General features: G+C 37.0%; 1 protein-coding gene across 1 annotated transcript in view; it reads right to left on the bottom strand.

Annotated features, from left to right (window-relative positions):
- The window catches only part of LOC107742554 (mothers against decapentaplegic homolog 1-like), a gene marked incomplete at its 3' end in the record, with an annotated part of 18,741 nt that extends 14,711 nt beyond the window's left edge, over positions 1 to 4,030 (bottom strand). The window contains exon 1 of the mRNA XM_016555575.1: positions 3,946 to 4,030. The remainder of the gene's footprint in view (positions 1 to 3,945) is intronic.
- Positions 4,031 to 4,598: the final 568 nt, after the last annotated feature.

The following is a 4,598-nucleotide window of genomic DNA, read 5'->3' as shown; positions in this document are numbered from 1 at the left end:
GTGTAACAAGGACACCTTAAAATAAAGTGTTAATAAAGTTTGATCTCACACACTTTGGGACTGAATTTTAAGAATATAGGCTACATGCCTATTGAACCATTGCAGCAGGTTTGTGCAAGTAAAATAAACATATTTTGTTTGAAAATACTGCAGAGTAATATTTTGTTGTTTTGATGTTGTCGTTAGAATATGAATATGGACTGTTTGAATTGATGCTAATAATTCTCAGATTATATATTCTCATAAACTTCATATAATGACAAGTAAAAATGTTCTGTAGTTCATCTAAAATGTGAAATTCCAAATAATTTCTCAATTTTATAAATAATAAAAAGAGGTAAGTGTAGTAATAACATGGTAATACCACTCTTACATTCTGAAAAAATATTACAAAATCACACAGTTTAAAACCAATAATAACATTAACATTGTAAAAGAAAAATGACAAACCTTGAAAGAAAATGAAGTTAAATGAAGTCACTAAGCAAATCTGAGATTCTGATATCAAAGTGATGATGTAATATTACAAGGAACATATTATGACACACTAAACTCTCTCTAATGACCAAGACTCAGGAGCGGAGAAACTCTTCAACACCTTTGTGTGACTGTTACAAGTATCTCCCTGACACATCAAGAGCCTCTTTATCTTTACGTATCACAGGCAATTTGTAGCCACTTCAAACTCAAATACACATGCAGCTGTTCCCTTAGGGAAGCTGTCATACATGTTGAAAGCGCCCTTCCCGAACCCAAACAGCACACAGATCAGGTATTCCCACGGCAGGTGCTGTTTGAACATCCGTAGATGCTGTTCTCACACCAGGCCCTTGGGTTTGGTAAGATCTTTTGGTCTGTCTGGTTAGAACTAAGCTTTGATGACCACCGACAGGTCTCAGAGTTGTTGTCCAGCTGCCTTGTTTAATTCAATTCCATGTCATTTAGAGAGGAATTCCACAGTCCAAACATCTAGGCAAAGGCATACAAAGACTGTCGGAGTGATGGGAATTTATACATATTATTGAGATTCATAAAATCTGACCACTGGTCAGCTGTTTTATTACGTCTTAAATTGATTTTTCCGTACATTTCTGCCATATGTACATTAATTGACAGTCACCACTGATAAGCTACCACTAAATATTGTAGAAACTTAATTTGCTGTAAAGTTGCTTTGCAATGATTTGTATCGTGAAAAGCACTGTACAAATATACTTCACTTGACTTGACTTGACATATTATTGAGATTCATAAAATCTGACCACTGGTCAGACCACACCACACACTTACATAAAAGGTCAATATGCCATTGTATTGACTCAGACAATGTTAGTTTGGGCTGTCTGGAGCCCAGTCAAAACAACCAATACTTAAAGGCAAGTTCACTGTTTGGGCCAAATGCCTAGTGCACAGACACAGGATCCAAACATTGGGTGGAGACGAAATAAGCGTAAGATGAGCGTAAAGGGGTCTTATCAGTGAACTGTGATTGAGCACTTGCTGCTTGAAAAATTGCGCAAATGGAAAAAAACAGCAGTTTCGGTTCCACATTTGCAATGCAGGGCAGCCATTAAAATGCAATCACTGTGCGTTCAGCTAGCGCTCTGCAGGCTTGAGTGCATGTAAATATTAGCATTAGCTTGAGGGTTCGTGCAGCGGGCAGAGCTAATGTGCAACTTTGACAGCTTTGACCCCCCGCATCATCTCCATGTATCATTTTGCGCTGGTTCAGTGCCGTTAATCAATTTAGGAGGCAGTAATGATGCTCTCTCGGTCCTCCCAGGGGACTCTGCATTATAAAGAACTTACATTATTTATCAAGGGCTGGATCTGGGGCCCTCCATTAAGCGCCAGCTCTATTGCGATGTTCTCTAATAAAAAATAATAAAAAAAAACAAGGGTTGGTGGGTTGGACAAATGGAGAAGGAGGGATAAAATGAAAGTGAGAGTGAGAGAGACAGACACTCAGAACAAGAGCAAGTGCACTTCAAACTCCCTGTGATGCCACTTTTAAATCAAACTGGCCAAAGGTTCTTGCACAACAGCTAATGCTCTGTAAACTGATGGCTAATTGTTTGCTCTTCTCAGTATGTTGTGAGTCACTGTGGAGCTTCGCTGATACTATGAGCCAAGAAACCACTAGGATTACAAAAGAAAGTTGACCTGTTACACTTCTTGAAAACAAATCATTGGAAAGGCATTTCATATTTAGACACGAGTCCACACACAGACCTGAGCATGCCATGGTTGCATTCACTTCACTCTTAGCCATCAGAAAGCAGGAACACTATGCTGGTCTGTGAATAAAATACCTTTCAGATGTATTGTAGCTATTATGATATTGTGATGGTTCATTATTCTTAGTTTGTTTACGTATTTATTTATTAATTTATTCATTAGATCTCTGTCTCTTTCTCACAATATTAACACCACCAACAATAACAATAAAAATAATGATGAAAACAACTTTTTAGGTCTGTGAACAATATATATCTTATATTAGGATATACAGTTGTGATAATTTTTTACTATAGTGGACAGAAGGATGATGATGATTATTATTATGATTAATATTATTATTTAGCAACAACAATAATAATAATAGTAATTAAAATAATAATGAACAGCATTTAAAATCTGTACAAGCAAAATTTAATTACTTTTATTTTTCACTTTTTATTTATTTTATTAAAATAATAAATAAACATAAATAAGTATACATTATAATAATAATAATAAAGTTTTAAAAAATTATTAACTGTGACCCCATGCACACACAAAATCTATCTAGAAACGTGCAGTAAATACATAAAATTGTATGTATTTTATTGAGACAATTTTTAGGTCACTGTTCAAACCTCAGTCATGTAAGCTTTGATTTTCAAAATTGGGTACCACAGGGGTTCTGCCGATTACTGTTTGATCCCAAAGTTTTGTGACAAAAATTAAAACATTCAATAATGATTATTTCAATGGCTTTCCAATGTACATGTAGTTATAGGCCAGCCTTAAAATCAAAGTAGGGTATTCTATAGTCTTTGTTAAAACGCAACACTCAATTTTATACAATGTACGAGAGGGTCACTGCTCATCTCAGTCCATCAAGGTACCTAGACAACTCACCCAAACAATACAGTAAGTTAAATGCTGATATAAGACAATCACACACACACACACACACACTCCTTTTCTCTATCTGTCCCAACACACACACACACACAATGTGTGAGAATAAAACAATCCAAGCAAATCATGGACAAGGACAAATTCTTGTCCTTTGAGTAATCTGATATGCCATCTTCAATGATGTCAGGAAATCTGGCTCAGGTCTCACAGGCTCTGCATGCATCATGTACAGGGGCAAATATTGACTGTAAGTGACGTGTATGATTTATTGCCATTTTTTAACAACCAAAAAAAATCCCCTCCAACTGCATAATAAACCGAAGTGGGTGGTAAAGCACGAAATGAAGCAAAATGGAATGAATAATATGTAAAGGAATGACTAAACAGATTTTAACAAATGTGTGTGGAATTAATAATAATCAAGGTCAACGGTTATAAAGCATATAAACAAATACAACACAAAATGAAATATTTTTATTATATTATTGAAACTGACTGCAAACATCAACAGCACAAACATCATGTGACTGGCAGTCAAACAAAATTGTACTTTATACACTACAAACAGCATGACTTCATGAGAACAACAAGCTGATGTGCACACACACACATGAACCATAGCAAATACTGAGTGATTTACGCTCTTGAGTTGTTATGAAGAGCCACCAAGTTGGATGCTTCATTACTGCTCTCAATGCGCGATAAACACTCGCTAAGAAGTTATAAATTGCGCGTTCCTCTAAAAACCATTTACAAAAGTGCCGTTTGTAAGTTCACAGTTTGTTGGCGCGTTTAAAAGAAAACTAAAGTTTACTGTACCTTGTGCGCCACCTCGACGCGATCCTTCACAGCATTCACAGAGCCAGACTCGCTGTGCTCTCGCCTGGCGTCAGTGTGTCGCGGACCGCCGCACCCTCCGCACCGAGCTCGTATCACGCCGCGGGACATAGTGAGGGGCGGCGCGCAAGTCCTAACAAGTCCTACTTTTTTACACATGCAACGTTTTCAAAGTACTGTGGAATGAATTATGTAACATTGTAACAATGTAGCCTACTCTTTCTAGGGCCCGAGGAGACCAGGCAGTCTGTGGCCCATCATGGCACTGTCCTGGGTAGGACCGTGGGGAAACCAGGTGGTGCAATGAGTTTATCAAGTGATGCTGTGTTAATTCAGCTCAACATACAACAACTAAGGATGTGGTTTATCACTGTACAGTAGCTACAGTAGGGTGAATACAATACAGGTAGTGTGTGACAAGTGGTAAAGAAACCTCCACTACTAAAAATCAGCATTAAGTTCATCCCAGGATAGAATGACATTGATGCCATTTGGGTTTGCATGTTTTAAAAACAAAGCTTATGACAAATTTTCAGAAACATTTCCACACAGTATTTTAAGGTAGCCTGCTATGTTAAATGATTGATTGACACGCCACAAATGACTTTATTGCTAATATAAAATAAATGTACATT

This window comes from Sinocyclocheilus rhinocerous, unplaced genomic scaffold (assembly GCF_001515625.1).
Source record: "Sinocyclocheilus rhinocerous isolate Xijiao unplaced genomic scaffold, SAMN03320098_v1.1 scaffold1158, whole genome shotgun sequence".
NCBI lineage: Eukaryota > Metazoa > Chordata > Actinopteri > Cypriniformes > Cyprinidae > Sinocyclocheilus > Sinocyclocheilus rhinocerous.
Note: the sequence above shows the minus strand (reverse complement) of the source record. Positions and strands in the feature narration are given on the sequence as shown.